The sequence below is a fragment of the Anabrus simplex genome, chromosome 5 (assembly GCF_040414725.1).
Source record: "Anabrus simplex isolate iqAnaSimp1 chromosome 5, ASM4041472v1, whole genome shotgun sequence".
Lineage (NCBI taxonomy): Eukaryota > Metazoa > Arthropoda > Insecta > Orthoptera > Tettigoniidae > Anabrus > Anabrus simplex.
In genome coordinates, this window is record NC_090269.1 from 83,559,573 (window position 1) to 83,577,043 (window position 17,471).

Consider the following 17,471-nt stretch of genomic DNA (forward strand, 5'->3'; position numbering starts at 1 on the left):
TAGTGAAGGTTTTGAACTAGCCGATATAAGCCCAGTGACTTTCAAATTAATTAAGAATGCCAACTTTCGAGAAAATGATGTCATCTATCGCAGAAGTAACGTTTTGTTATAAATTTCAATCACGATATCACCATGCGCTAAAATTCTGGCTGGTCGTTCAATAACATTTGATCCGTCATCATCTACACAGGGGTAGTCACCGTTACCGATATCTTGCAATAAATCAACGAATTCCATTTTTATGTTGTTTTGTTACCATATTTCTATTTAAGCAGCGTGTTTTGAAGATGGGTCAAAGAGGAGGATATTTAATACAATTATAACTAAATAATTGTTCGACGATAAGCATGTGGCAAAACAGGAAAATCCTTATGAAATCTCCCCCAAGAACAATAATTTTTGAACCAGAAGGAATGGAATGTCGTTGTCTATGATATAATTAATTTAGAAGACGATTTAAACACATTAATCAATGACTATTTGCCACTTCTTTCTTTATTCGAATCAGAAGTACAACAGAATAATACTACGTTTAAAAGAAACAAACTATATACACAGATACATACAAGTAAAAGGTCTTCAACAATATATGTCATACAGATCTCACACCGATTCAGCCCAATATTTGGCCACTTCAAGGGCATTTGGATTGGCCAGCACCAAGTCTTCCATTGTGCAGTTTGATGGGCACAGTGGGCAGTATAGCAGGTGTTTGGTTGTCTGAAGTTCACCACAGTCACAAAAGGCCGTATCGATGAGGTTCTATTTATGTAAATTCGCTCTGGTTCTACCCACTTCAGATCTAAGTCTGTTTAAGGACCTCCAAGTCAACCAGTCCTCGGTGTGACCGGGTGGCAACACTTCCCGTGGTTCCATCCATTTCAAGAGGCCACGGGTCTTTTGTTTCCATTTGGTAATCCTGACTTTGTCCGATGATTCTTCCAGGTGTTTTGAAGATGTTAAAAAAGCTTTCCTCGACTTCAGTCTTCGTTGGGCAGGTTGGTATCCAAAGAGTGGATGTGAAGGCATTAGATTTGTTTTAAGCCTTTCAGTAGTATAATAGGACAGTTCGGCCGCCGCCTCCGACTCCCGCGGGAAATTTGAATTTTGGCGGGAAATTTGAATTTTGGCGCGAGATTTGAATTTGTAAACAAAGCCACGTGCTTTTTGACAGCTGTCATCGACAACAACGCATCGCTAACCTCACTGCTGCCATCTTGACGGGCCTAAACCTCGGTGGTACCAACTTAACCTCACTAGCGCGAGATTTGAATAGGTAAACAAATCCACGTGCTTTTTGACAGCCACGTGCTTTTTGACAAACAACAACGTATCACAAACCTCAGCGCAGCCATCTTGACGGGCCTAAACCTCAGTGCTACCAACTTAACCTCACAAGCGCGAGATAAATAAATCCGCGTGTTTTTTGACAGCCACGTGCTTTTTTGACAGCTGTCATCCGCCATCTTTAAACTACAGAGCACCGTGCTGCCCTCTCTATCGCAGTAGCTGCAAATTCGTCACCTGTCATCGGCAGTGCTGCCATCTTGGCGGGTCTAAACCTTACTGCTACCAACTTAACCTCACTAGCGCGAGATAAACAAATCCACGTGCTTTTTTGTCAGCTGCCATCCACCATCTTTAATCCATAGAGCACAGTACTGACCTCTTTAGCTACTTACCATTGAAATGTGGTGGCGGATAATTTGAAAAATGCTTTTTTGACAGCAGCCATCTTTAAGCACCATGCTGCCCTCTTTAGCTACTTACCTTTGAAATGTGGTGGCGGTAAATTCCACGTGCTTTACAAACCTATGTGCTTTTCTGACAGCTGTCATCCGCCATCTTTAATCCAGAGAAAAGAGTGCTGCAATCTTTAGTTGAAATGTGGTGGCGGCAAATTCCACGTGCTCTTGTTTCGAAACAAATCAACATGCTTTTGACAGCCATCATCCGCCATCTTTAAGCAACAGAGTACAGTGCTGCCCTCTTTAGCTAGATACCTTTGAAATGTGGTGGCGGCAAATTCCACGTGCTCTTGTTTGGAAACAAAGCCACGTGCTTTTTTGACAGCTGTCATCCGCCATCTTTAACCAACAGAGCACTATGCTGCTATCATGCGGGCAATTTCATTAGCTGTCATCCGCCATCTTTAATGAACAGAGCACCGTGCTGCCCTCATGCGGGCAATTTCGTTAGCTGTCATCCGCCATCTTTAATCAACAGAGCACCGTGCTGCACTCTTTAGTTGAAATGTGGTGGCGGCAATTTGAAAAATTCTATGTGCTCTTGTTTGGAAACAAAGCCACGTGCTTTTTTGACAGCTGTCATCCGCCATCTTTAATCAAGAGAGCACTGTGCTGCTATCATGCGGGTAATTTCGTCAGCTGTCATCCGCCATCTTTAATCCACAGAGCACCGTGCTGCTCTCTGTAGTAGCGGGCAATTTGAAAAGTTCTGTTAGCTGTCATCCGCCATCTTAAATAAAGAGAGCACCGTGCTGCCATCTTTAGCTAGATAACTTTGAAATGTGGTGGCGGCAAATTGAAAAATTCCACGTGATCTTGTTTAGTAAACAAACTCACGCGCTTTTTGTCATCTGTCATCCGCCATCCTACATCGCAAACCTCAGTGCTACACTCTTTAGGTACATACCTTTGAAATATGGTGGCGGATAATTTAAAAATAAAAATTCTATGTTTTGTATTAGAATATGGTGCTACCAAACGTGCTCCTTAAGGCAAAATGGTGTCTGTGTATGGAAACGTGCTGTATGGTATATTAATTTTTGAGATGCCAGAGTAGATATTATGAATGTTTTTTTTAAGAGGTAATGTTTTGTTTAAATATGGCACCAGTTCGTACTCACCCATCACACGCTGGAATATTAGTTGCTAGAAGTAGTCTCAGAATGGCAGTGAACAACAAAGGTCATCTCCAAACTGTCCATCACAAATGCATTCCGATTATCTCTAAAGAACGTCTTATACTGCGAAAACGATCGCTCCACATCACAGGAAGTCAGACGAGCATAGTTAAAGAGAGGAATGTCACCAACAATAACGCCATCGATTTCGCCAACATGAGCACCCTCTAATACACTAGAAATTTGGCACATTGTTTGAAATCCTCTGTTTTTCCTGAACAAATTTTGATATTTGACCTTTGAGAGTCCCTGTAACTGCGAAGCCGGGAGTGAATCTACTTTATTTTCAACAGCGCGCACTTCCTTCACTGTTTTGGATAACAGGTTAGTGGATTTTTCAAGTATGTCTATAGTTTTACACAAGAAGCTTAGATTGGCAGATATAAAAGGCAAATCATTTTTTAAAGAGCTGTCTTTTAGTATCTCTTGAATAATCTCAATTGACGACGCGTCGTTGTTATCTAGCACGTTCACAACGGATGCAAAACTTTCGAAATTGTCCGCGTAGTATACCATAGCGCTAGGCCAGGTACCCCACCGCGTAACATTAGGCAGAGGAGGAAGCGCAAGATCCGGGTTTTTCTCTTTAAAGAGATCGATTCTTGAGGGTGCTTTTACGAAGACTTTTTTGCCATTAGACACTAATTTATCCACTTGGGGATACTGAGCCCGCACAGTTTCACATAACCTGTGTAGAGCATGAACAACGCAAGTTACGTGTATCATTTTCGGAAAGCTCACAGAAAGGCCTTCGGCTGCCTTTTTCATGTAAGCTGCACTGTCAGTAAGGAAAAGCAATACATAGTCGTATTTTATACCTTTTGGCCAAAGTAAGTGCATAGCTTCATTGAATAACCTAGCTACAGTGACATGGTTTGCAGCAAACATTTCTTTACCCGCTAGCAAATAAGAATGTTCGCAAGCAGTTTTGTCATTCTTCAACACACCAACAACAACATTTCCTACTTTTCTGCCACTTGAATCAGTGGTTTCGTCAATGCTTACCCACAGTTTTTCGCTATCACATACAGCCCGAATTCTCTGTAAAGTTTCTTCGTAACATTTTGGGATATAGTTTTTCCTTAATGTGGATTCGTCTGGAGGCTCAAAATTAATGTACTTTGTTAGGAAATTCCTCAGTCCCGGATTATTTATTTTACCAAGAGGAATGTCGGCGCAAACAAATGCTCTGCACACATCTAAATAATACTGGGAATATTTACATGGGCCTGCATTTGAAGTAGCTGGTACGGTACGGTACGGTAATTGTCGCGAACGCACACGCGAAGCAGCCGCAGTATGCTTATTTCCAGACAAATGCTGGATTACTTGAGAACGTTGATCTGCACGTACTGTTTTACCACACGGTTGTCAAAATAATACTTTTCCATCGGTAGTGAAAATGTTTTTAAATTCCACTACATATTGTTGAAGACGCGACCTTGTACTCGACTCCTCTTTTGGCATTATTTTGCAGGTTACGACACACGCATTTACGGTGAATCACTGTTTCAATAAAAAGAATAGCAGCGTACACTGAAGGAAATATTTCTTATAAATCCATACAAAATCACACGACCACGGGAATGATATATGGACCCGAACAGCTAACCTTACTCTTAGGAGTGATGAAATTGCACTACCTAATGGTGGGGCAATATTCTTCCGAGTCTCCCATGTCGTAACGGAATTACGTCACCTTATCTCTCCGTGATTGCCTTTCGCTGATATTCTATAAACAAAACCCGAGAGGGCTGACTCCTAAAGAGCTGGAATGACATCATGCAAGGAAACATCTTGTGCAGCAAATGAAATCGCTGTCTAAGTGTAACGACGTAGCCAGTGACCAGCGAGTTTTAGAAGTTATGGAGGGAAGTCCATAAATAGCCGAAACATTCAGATACATTATGTTAAATACACTGTTAAAAACAATACCGTAATCGTAAAATGAAAATATGAGCATTGTTTTATAACACAGAAACATTTTAAATTTTATTGATCAACAGATATTGGCGATTTATGTGCTTATTATAGATTTTCTTAAAATATGTATTTACATTTTAAAAATGTGAAAATATGTGTTTTTATGTGAAATAAGATTCAGTTTTTACACTTGGGGATGCACAATAGGAATAATGAACTTCGTAACGTGCGTTAAAACTTACGCAAAAAAAAAAATATGTAATGACATAAAAATCCGCTCCCTAGTAATGACCAATGAGAATGCTGCAATTCTTTAATAATTTAAAATTATATGACAGAAATGTTTACCTTTAAAGACACTTTGCGATTTTAGTCAGAATACTTTACGACGTCAGTCGGTTCAGCCGTTCTCTAAAAATCGACGAAACGAAAAAGAGCCTAGTGTTTAAATATTATAATAATAATAATAATAATAATAATAATAATAATAATAATAATAATAATAATAATAATAAAGTTGGTTTTATGATCCACTATCTGCTTTTCACGATTTTCGGAGATTCCTTGATGCTGGAATTTTGTTCAATGTGCCAGTAAATTTACAGACATGAGGCTGATCTATTATCCGCACACGTTATCTTGGTGCATTTGTGTACGGGGGTCAGGAGTAAGGAGGGAGCTGTCCTGGTATCGATAGTGCTGCCTGGTGCGGCCAACTGAATGAAAATGAAATCAGAATTGAATCAAGAATATGATCGATCGATATGAAATTTCTAAACCGTTATCATCTTAAGCCAACAACTATGTCACATACACATTATCTAACATTATAAAACATTTCTCGATGCGAATCTTGTTCCTAGCATGAATTCTATACTTTGGCTTTGTTGTGTAAACAACAACAGTACTAGTACGTAAAGTGTACGCCAGATGTCGCACAACGATGCTTAAGCGATTCATAGTTTGTGTTTCAAAGGTTGCCAGTACGAATCTCGAAGATCGCCGAGGTCGACCGATTCAGCACTAGGGTGTAAATGCACCAAGATAAAGTGTGCGGATAGTACTGTATTTGCTAGTGGCTTTACGTCGCACCGACCCAGATAGGTCTTACGGTGACGATGGAATAGGAAAGGCCTAGGAGTTGGAAGGAAGGAACCGTGGCCTTAATTAAGGTAGGCCTACATCCCACAGCATTTGCCTGGTTTGAAAATGGGAAACCACGGAAAAACCATCTTCAGGGCTGCCGACAGTGGGATTCGAACCCACTATCTCCCGGATGTAAGCTCACAGCCGTGCGCCTCTAATCGCTCGGCCAACTCGCCCGGTTACTGTATTTGAGCTGCTTCAAATACCTTCGGACTGAACGAGGATCGAACCCGCCAATTTTAGTTCAGAATGTCAGTGCTCTGCTGTCTGAGCTATTCGGCCAGGCATTTTCAATTTTTAATTTACAATTCATTTGAAGTTAGTCTTCTTGGTGTCCCATGTTTATTTTCTCTTTCTGTACGGTAGCAATATCAGCTCCCGGGGTTCTGTTTTCTCGAGCTTGTCTATGTACTCGTAATAACGTCTGTAATTTCAGCTGCCCTGTTGATGCGTATCGTCGTGCAGTAGTGGAGTTGAGACAAGGAAATGCGCTCTAACGTGCTAGCAGAAGATTTTTGCTTGCGATAATATGTTCTCTGACAGGTTATTAGCTATAAAGTAGACGCTCGTGTTGCTGTTGCGTCTCTAGACTGGGTAGACGATAAAGAAAGAGAGAGGGAAACATCATGCGTTTATGAAGTATCTCTAGATGTCATGGGACATAAAAATAACAGGATACTAAATTGTTATGAGAGTGAAGTAGGCTATATCTGGAAATAAACATCTGAAAACCTGCGGACCGTGGATGTGTTGTTTTTTTTTTTTTTTTTTTTTTTTTTTTCTTGTTTCAGACCAATCATGCGACAGAAAAGCTTTAACATCTCTAATACAATTTACAAAAACATCCAGTTTTGTCTGTCAGCCAACCTCTGTTGAGTGAGAAAGAATTCCAGTGTTGTGTTTCGTACATATTCGACTATACATGTCTGTCTGGAAACAAAGTCAATACACTCTGCACATCCCGCACATTGTAAGACATGATTGACGATTAAGGAATTCCAGTTGAGTCTAGCACTGTTTTCTCTTACATGTGACAGGTCCCTTGCTTTCATCTTTCCTATCTAAACTCTGTAATTCAAATCTTGTTCTCTTCCAAGTCGGAAGAAACAGAGTAAGCTTCGATTTGAAGTGGTCACGTCAGGACTGTGACCCGAAAACTCTGCTCTCCGACCGGCCAAACGAATAGAGGACCGATGAACACGGTTCGACTGTGACTCTACACCTCTGCATTCGGGAAATGGAGAGGGGCTAACACCACATCTGGCTGCCCTGATTATGGTTTTCCGTACTTCACAATTCTCCTGCACTAAGGTGAATGCCGGGTCAGGTCCTTTTATAGGCCACGGATACCAACGCTTTCACCTTCTCCAATTCAAATCTCCTTGGCCTTGACCTTCTAAGAGGCCCGCCCTTCCCCTTCAGGGTACGGAATGAAAATTTTGTAGTTAATTTGTTTGTTTGTTCGTTGGTTTGTTCTCTTCCGACCCAACAATATAGGGTTTATTTGTCTGAATACTACATTTATAAAGTCCCCGTGATGCCTCCGGATTTAAAATTCTTTTGTTTTTTTAAGGCTTCAATACTTGCAGGCACAGAGAAGAATCACAGGTCCCTCATCAGCTTGGGTGAAGTAAACGCCAACAATGTCACCTTCCTTACTTGCAACTTTCCTGCTTAACCTCCTTGGGTCAAATATTGCAAAATTAATTTAAAATGCATCTAAATTATCAATGAGGAATTAAAACTGTAGAGATTCAGTTAATTTTAGTTATGTGAATTTTGAAACCTTATAACAAATGACAATATTCAAAATATATTTAATATTTTAGAATGGTTAATTTTTTCGATAATGTAATAAAAAATAGTTTGGCCTACTGCCAAGCTTCGTATACCGAGTCCAACCATAAAAGAAACACAACAAATAATAATGATAATTATTTGTAACCTACATATCAGGGACTCAACAACTATAAACCTGATGAAGAAACAGGTCGTTCGTATGTTGAATTTAATCAGCGCTGAAATATTCAGAAATATTTCCGATAAAATCATGAATGTTAATATTAGATCTATGATTTCATAGTTCAATCTAGGTTATTAAATACATTTTTTTTTTGTTATTTGCTTTACGTCGCGCCGACACAGATAGGTCTTATGGCGACGATGCGGCAGGAAGGGGCTAGGAGTGGGAAGGAAGCGGCCGTGGCCTTAATTAAGGTACAGCCCCAGCATTTGCCTGGTGTGAAAATAGGAAACCACGGAAAACCATCTTCAGAGCTGCCGACAGTGGGACTCGAACCCACGATCTCCCGAATACTGGATACTGGCCGCACTTAAGCGACTAAAGCTATCGAGCTCGGTGGTTATTAAATACATAAAGATTCTCTTTACCTGGCAATACCCTAATAAATGTACCTTACAGATGAAGAAAATATTAATTCAATTCCTTACAAAGATCATCAATGGTGACTTTGGCCGCCAGTGAATTATTGTTGCTCGCTTAGCACCACCCAGGGGTCATGTGTAGGGTAATAAAGATATAATACCTGCCGACGTGAGCAACGGTCATCCCCCACATTCATTCACCTCCACTGAGAAGAGAGGATGCTTTGGTACGTGAATATAAGAAAATATTGAATCACCCTGATCTTCCAATTCATGACTACATTCCAAGTGCAATATCTGGCAGATTAAAATCCAATCATCCGGAAATAAAATCTGCTGTTGAACTTTTCAATAAAGGTTTCAATATAAATGATCGTTGGGAATAAAATGGATCCAACATGCAATACCAGACATTATAACTGTTTTAAATATCCAAACTAAATCAGCTGGTTCTGATCTGCCTCGACGTACGTAGAAAACTGCCAACAGGATTCGTACAAACCGTGGAGTATGTAATGTCTTCCTCTAAAAATGGAACAAAATTTCTGATTCATCTTTTGTTTGTGGAGCGACTCCCCTGACCATCCAACACTTCGTGCAGCAGTGCAGTATTTCCTCATACTCGGATGATCTTAAGGAATTTCTAACGTTGACTCCACATCCTGATAATTGGATAAACAAATTATCTCACTATATAAGTGCATAAATTGTCATTGTATACTCTGTATTATGCCTTATTGTACTCCCGCCCTAGTTATTTTAGTATATAATTTATATATTGCTGTATATTCCGATGTGTTGCCATACGCTAAAACAAAGGAACTGGTGCCTTTAATGATACGAGAGAATAGAATCTGGAAGTGGCTCATCACGCAAAACATGGCACATAATGCCAACATGCAAACTGAAATATAACAGGTAAGAGGCAGGCTGGATCCCTGGACTGTATGGTTGGCGCCTCAGAATGCACTTCTTTCTTTACAATTGGCATTACCTCGCATCGACATAGATAGATCTTGTGTGGCGGCGACGGGTTAGGAAAGGACCAGGATTGGGAAGGAAGTGGCCGTGGCCTTAGTTAAGTTACAGCCCCATCTTCAGGGCTGCCGACAGTGGGATTCGAACCCACTATTCCCGAGTGCAAGTTCACAGCTGCGCGTCCCTAACCGCACGGTCTCGGAATTCAACCCAGCAGTTAGAAAATAACTATACATCAGCTACCGTAGAAATGGCGGAGAAGGGGTTAAGTCTCTTCATTAGCTACCAAATTTTTCGTAGCAAGGACTGCCCATAAATAGGAAATTTTCACTCTCTGAAATAATACTTAATAGCGGTTTAGAACCGCTGCAGAGTATGTCCATACACCATAGGTTTGTTGATAACGCTGTGCATACGGCACGTTTGACAAGGTAGATGATCTTGAAAAAGCGTATTCTACGTCAAAACGTAATTTCGGAATTCATAGAAGTGTGAACAATCTTTCACTCGTCGAGCATGCGTCATTCAACCGAAAACAATACAGCTACGACAATAGATACTGATTATGCACATCATAATCCTCACGGTCAAGTTCAGATCTACAGTATGAGCACTCAATGTTATTGAACTGTTTTTCACTTCAGTCTCTAGTGTTTATGCTCACTATTCCTGAAGTTCAATTTGCACATATTCATTTCTGATTCACATCTCTACTAAGTTTACTTGCCAGTTGTGCAGAAAATGTTAGAATAATTTCTGCGAAGAACGAATTTGGAAAATGATAATAAGCGAATAGTTACACAAGAAGAAAGGGGCAGTTTAGGCAACAAATGCAGTAAGTTATGAAACTCCCACCTTCAGCGGAAAAATAATTCACTTCATATGCCACTCAATCGTGTCGCGTAAGCATTACTGTGCTTGGGTAGACAGTTCAATTGTTTCTGATCTTAAATGGCCTGCATTACTGATCCACAAAAATTCTGCAATATGCCAGTTTGTTTTTATTTATTTATTTATTTATTTATTTATTTATTTATTTATTTATTTATTTATTTATTTAAGGATCAAACGATCAAAGCTCACTGCAAGGGATTGTATACATTTTTAGACATATGCAAAATTAACAAATGATAGAATTGGAACTATTTTAAGACGTACAAGAAATCAATTACAGTGAAGCCAATATATCCAATACCTCTTGTAATCGAATACGTCGAAAGTTTCTAGCAACGGTAGGATGTGAAGGTAGCGGCTGTAGCCTTAAATAAAGTATAACCCCAGTATTTGCCCGTTATGAAAATAGAAAGCTGTGAAAAACCATATTCAGGGCTGCCAAAGGTAGGATTCGAGTCCACCCTCTCCCGAATGCAAGCTCACAGCTGAGCGACCCTCGGTTAAAAAATCCATAAAATTTTAGACTGGACTGCTTCCGATAATTTATATTAGTTACGGTATATTTTATGGAACAGATACATTCAACTGGTGTGCGTGCTAAACGTCTCCGCAGACAGAGCTGGTTTTGAGACAGCCGTAGTACCAACTACGAAAGTTCAGTTCTGGGCTATCCTTTATATATATACATTTATTCTTCTTCTTCATCTCTTTACCCTCCATGGTCGGTTTTTCTCTCGGACTCAGCGAGGGATCCCACCTCTACCACCTCAAGGCCAGTGTCCTGGAGCTTCAGACTCTGGGTCGGGGATACAACTGGGTAGGATGACCAGTACCTCGCCCAGGTGGCCTCACCTGCTACGCTGAACAGGGGCCTTGCGGGGGATGAGAAGATGGGAAGGGATAGGCAAGAAAGAGGGAAGGAAGCGGCCATGGCCTTTTGTTTTGTACCATCCCGGCATTTGCCTGGAGGAGAAGTAGGAAACCACGGAAAACCACTTCCAGGATGGCTGAGGTGGGAATCGAACCCCCCCTCCACTCATTGGCTTCCAGAGGCTGAGTGGACACGGTTCCACCTTCGTACCACTTTTCAAATTTCGTGGCAGAGCCGGGAATCAAACACGGGCCTCCGGGGGCGGCAGCTAATCACACTAACTACACCACAGAGGCGGTCCATTTATTTATTTACTTATTTATATATTATTATTCTCATATTCACTTTCTTATCCTTCTTATTATACTCATTTTCATTTGTACTCTTTCTTTTTTGTAAATTCAGTGGACTGCTGTAGGTCTTAATTCTGCTGTTCATTATTCGGATATCTTCCAACATTTCACTCGAGAATAGCATTAGGGAATGCAAATGACTGATTATGAAGAGGCGGCATTTTTATTGTAATCATGAGGTAGCATTTAACTGGAATACATTGCGAACGATAGGTATGCTGGGTGAACATGTACCGTGGATTTCTAGATCACCTAACATCGACTTTTTTATTTCCGAGTTTGGAATAATTAACACGCGTATTCCGTACCTCTGCTTTAAAGTAAGCTGCAGAATTGCAAATGCTTGCCAATGCTTGTAAAGAGAATAAAATATTATGTCACATTCAAATTCGAACACAGAATGTTGAAAATGTCTTCCTATATTTCTGGGCTGAGTGGCTCAGACGGTTGAGGCGCTGGCCTTCTGACCCCAACTTGGCTGATTCGATCCTGGTTCAGACCGGTGGTATATAAAGATGCTTAAATACGTCAGCCTCGTGTCCGTAAATTTACTCTCACGTAAAAAAACTCTTGCGGGACTAAATTTCAGCACTTCGGCGTCTCCTACAACCGTTAAAATATAGTTAGTGGGACTTAAACCAATAATATTACTATCTTCCCGTATTTTGTGATATGTAACACCCTTTTGCTTTAATAGCACAAGTAATTTACCAAACATTCATCAAGGCCTATCTTAGCGAAGTACAGTTTTTTATTCATTATTACTACAATATAATTATTAAATTAATGTAGTAATGGTCCACCTTTCAATACTATAATATGTAATATTCTAAATTACATTAATTAGGGACTAGTTTCGGCCGGGGCTGGCCATCTTCAGCCTTAATGTAAAACACCTAATAACTAAACAAATGTGCATGCACACAATTGACAACTGAAAACAAATATATACAAAGTGACATTAAAAACTGGGATGGAATTATGAATAAATTTGAAAATGAACTAGGTTCTAACATCTTGAGTATGTTAATCATTGAGAATAATTTCAAGTATTAATTTATATACACAGAACTGTTAGTTCTAATACTGCTGATCATCAATATTTCAATATTAAATGGGAACTGGTAAATGTTGATCCTGTAGTTTGTCATCAAATCTATTTGTGTGGTGTTAGCTATATGTAATCCAGTTTTTAATGTCACTTTGTATATATTTGTTTTCATTTGTCAATTGTGTGCATGTACATTTGTTTAGTTATTAGGTGTTTTACATTAAGGCTGAAGATGGCCAGCCCCGGCCGAAACTAGTCCCTAATTAATGTAATTTAGAATATTACATATTGAAAGGTGGACCATTACTACATTAATTTAATAATTATATTGTACTTACAATTCAATACTGATCAGAACCATGAAGTTTATAACCTATGATAATTATTACTACACAAGTGCTCACCTGGTTGCCATGATCTTTAAGGCGTAAAGCTCTGTTGGTGCACATTACTTCACCACCAGAATTTTGACCGGCCGGGTTGAAGAGGTGGTGGTGTACAATTTATTATCACTAGAGTTCATGTCAAAAGCTTGTATTCAATTCCTAACGTCTCCACAGTGTTTGTATGAAGCGAGGGAGGGCATAGGATTCTCTCGGTAGTGATTCGTCATCAGATGTGGAAGTTAAACGTTGAGCAGATCCCTTCGCCTTATTCGACAGAAGTAGGCTATGTACCCACGCAGGGTTCCACCCTCTCCCTACCACATTAATATCTTCACCATCCCAGTTCCAGACGCGCAGGTCTTCCATGGGGGGCAAATATTAAGAGCTACTCAAGGTGAGCCAAACATGTCCATGGACATTCCCAGCACTAAAATAAATAAATAAATAAATAAATAAATAAATAAATAAATAAATAAATAAATAAATAAATAAATAAATAAATAAATAAATAAATAAATAAATAAATAAATATTCAAGTGTACCTCACTGTGGTATGGCAAGCCCAGGTTCGATTCCTGGTACTTTCAGAAATTTAAGAATTCCAGGAGGGCAGGTATGTGCTGTTCACCTTCAGTGGGAGTAGGCCTATTCCCAAAATGAGCTGCACCACCTCGGGACAAGGGCACGAAATTACATGTTTTACGTTATCTTAAGTGTACATGTGTGTGTGTGTGTGTGTGTGTGTGTGTGTGTGTGTGTGTGAAATTACACAATAATGCGTGGGTATAAACATACAAGCCAGAGGGAAATCTTATACCATATCTCGTAAAAATGTTAAGTTGTGGACATAATAATTCCTAGTGTTCCGTTTCACAAGTTTGTGTGAATCCTCTATGTACCAAATATAACTTAAATCTTTAAAAATAACGGTAGACGTATACTTCATGCTGTAACAGGTGTTGGAAGTTGTAAAGATCTGAACAATTTGTCACACGTGGACGGTGGAAATTTTTTCCCTAGTTCGGCGCTGTTGGGAATGTACTTTCTCTTCTTACGGTAACGCTAGCTGTAAGAAACTTATCTCAATAACTGTGGAGTTTGTAAGTTTAGTTACGTTCCATTTTCATTTTTGTTAGCATTTATTACCACGGCCGACACACCCTAGAAAAGAAAGTTTTCTTCGATACGTTGGAGCAGCTGCTACCGTAGGCTCACTGCGACATAAATGACAGATAACTTCCGGTGAAACTGAGTTATGTTCGTTGCTGAAAGACACACACTCCTAAGCTCTGAATGTTAAAATCCCCAGCGTTTATTGTTTTGTTTCTCTCCTTCATGAAATGCATAATTCATGAAAAATTAAATTAACATATCCTCGGATAGATAATATCTACAACAGAGGTGCTCACGCTGCCATTCCGTCCCCGCGTGTGCCCGTCACTGTATGTCAGCGGACTCCAGGCGATGGTCGTATGCTGCTCAACCTCAGTGACGTTGTGGCTACGTCACAGGCCGTGAAGCTTGGGCGAAGTTCTCCCAGTCACTCTCGACCACTGCGGTGATACTCGAGTTTGAAATGGGGGCAGAAAATAATAAAAGAAAGAGGGAAGAAATACACGTTATTTTCAATTTATGTTGTGAGAAATGAGTTATTTATGTACACTACAGTTTATGTATTTTGACCGGATACAATAAAGAGTTAGGCCTACAACCACAAATATTTTTATAATGTACATAATGAATTACAGTTTTCACTATTACATTTTAAGAGGTGCTTTAGAAACAGTTTTAATACAATACGAAGTTAAGGTGGATAAGATGTGGCTTGTGTTTGGGTTTACATTATCTGAAGAACTTGCCAACAATCCAATAATGGTTACTGGGAATAAAATCAGAGAGGTTACTTATTTGAAGGCATACTCTACATCTGTCTTGGTAGACACATTTACGTTGTTGTTGTTGTTGTAATTTAATCTTGGATAATAAATATCTATGCCTCACTTGTGATGAAAATCTCTCAGAGGCTAACCCCATTGTCGGGAGCCCTGAAGATAGTTTTCAGTGGTTTCCCATTTTCACACCAGGCAAATGCTGGGGCTGTACCTTAATTAAGGCCACAGACGCTTCCTTCCCAATCCTAGGCCTTCCGTATCCCACCGTCGCAATAAGACCTATCTGTGTCGGTGCAACGTAAAGCAAATATAAAAAAAACTACTATCACCGGACGCCGGTTAAATTTTTAAAAAAATTTTCAGAAATTCATTGAACAAGGAAAGTTACACAACACTACAACACTGTGAAAAATTGTTCTTGCATTATGTAATTATATTCCTTTTTGCTTTATGAATAACAGGAATTTTATATTTTTTAAAAATGGAAATACTGTCCTGGAGAGGCGTGCCAGTCCAGCTGATGAGCCCAAATGGCACGTCTGGGCGAAACTCTGCAAAATGCACACGGCCTGACCACCCAAAAGCTCGTTCTATTCCTGTGATTGTAAGATCTGCGGCCGTGAAAGCCATTTTTGGAAATACTGTCATTCCCATCCAAGGAGTTGTAAGTTGTACCTTGTACGCTTAAACTCTGTATCTTGTAATACAAAAATTATAACGTGTCAGTTTCTTTGAATCAATATAAGAAAATAAAAGACTGTTTATATCGTGCGCAATATAAACCAAACCGAAATATCTGGAGAGTTCAGTTTTGTTGTTGTCGCGAATGGAGAGTTTTATGTTAAATAATGTACACCAATCGGCACTTCGCTGAGTAGTAAAGGAGAGCCTCGTGATCACAATCGAACGTCAGTGCTCCCTCGCTTCCCTGCAAAGTGTATTCGCTCTCTCTCTCTCTCTTACTGTTACATATGCTTGCTACGTAAGCTGCCAGCATTTACGTCAGGCCAGCCCGACCGCACTGGGCTAGCCTCAGCGGGCGCCCAGATGAGTACTTTTGATTTAGAAATAACCGTACGTAAATTTAAACCTGAAACTTCTGGGTAGTTTTTTGATTTGTTCCTTAAGCACATTGTGAAACAACTATCTGTTGCACCGTCGCTGACGGGATATTCACTTAGCATGTGCATGATTACATTTTTGTCGACCTCTCAAGTTACTTTTGAGGCATGTAGTTGGACATGCAGCTGTCAGCTTGTCATGACATATGCTACTCGCTTCCTGGTTCTCTGTAGCCCATTGCAGTTTTATCCTTTCTGCGTTATTGCTGTTCATTTAAGTAAGTAAAACATTTCTTTATTGCCCACCCTAGTATACACCATCGGCTTACAGGCAATAAAGACAACAAAACACACATAAACAAAACAAAACTTTAAACAAACAATATCTAATCTATGTCTCTTAAAACTACTAACTACATACCCTAACTAATTTGGTGGCGTCGCCCAGGCGGATTTCCAGACCATAAGCTGCACCACCCTTCACTAAAACTAACATTCTACTAACTACAACTAACTAACAAAAGGAAAAAAGAGACAGCTGGCTGTTCGCGGTATCCCCTGGTAATGAGGGAACAGCTTCCACCCATGATCCCGCTATCAGCCACACCCGTGGGTCAGATGTCATCCCCACCTAAACCTCGATTGCAATGTGCTTCCCAATTGCTGTTCATTTGATCTCTCCCTCCTGGTATAAAAGACTTTTCAGCAGTAGTATCGGCGAATAGGCGGGCGAGATGATGCATTTGCCCCCCACTTTATGGAGTAAAATTTGCATTTTTGTTCCATTTTAGCTGGCTGAAACTAGGAATTATTAAAATAAGCAATTTGTGCAAGCCCTGTTGTCTTATCAGCTTATTATTTCCTTTAAATTCTTTAAAAAAGTATGTTAACAAAATTATTAGCGGAAATACGCAAAACATGTCATTCATCGCGGCTAACTGATTTGTATAGCGCCACAACAAGTAGTGGACACTTTGCGTGTGCTGTGAGGAAGGGTGGCAGGGGTATATTGTTTGACAAGCTCATTCACCCTTTTGTCGCGCGCAGTCTCGTTAGTGTCTGTTAGTTTCTTAAGGGTGAAGCCAAATACTAAATGATATTTAATTACGGCCTACTTCTCTTTAATTGTAACACGGTTCCCTTGGTGAATGTTTTATTGTATAGAATTGAATTAAAATATGATATATATATTACTGCTAGCTGCCTCTGTGGATCCGTGGTAGAGTGTCGGCCTCCGGATCCCAAGATAGCGGGTTCAAACCCGGCAGAGGTAGTCGGATTTTTGAAGGGCGGAAAAAAGTCCATTCGACACTCCATGTCGTACGATGTCGGCATGTAAAAGATCTCTGGTGATACATTTGGTATTTACCCGACAAAATTAATTAAATCTCAGCCATAGACGCCCAAGAGAGATCCGGTTTACTCTAGGTCCGCTAGATGGCAGACAGAGTAAGCCGGAACGTCGAAATTGACGAGCAGACAGCCAGATGGCGTCAAATCGAAATGTCTGCAAACGGTAGCTGAGGCCATACGATTATTATTATTATTATTATTATTATTACTGCTGTTAAGTTGGTAAACTGTCAAACTTTACCTCCGTCGAAA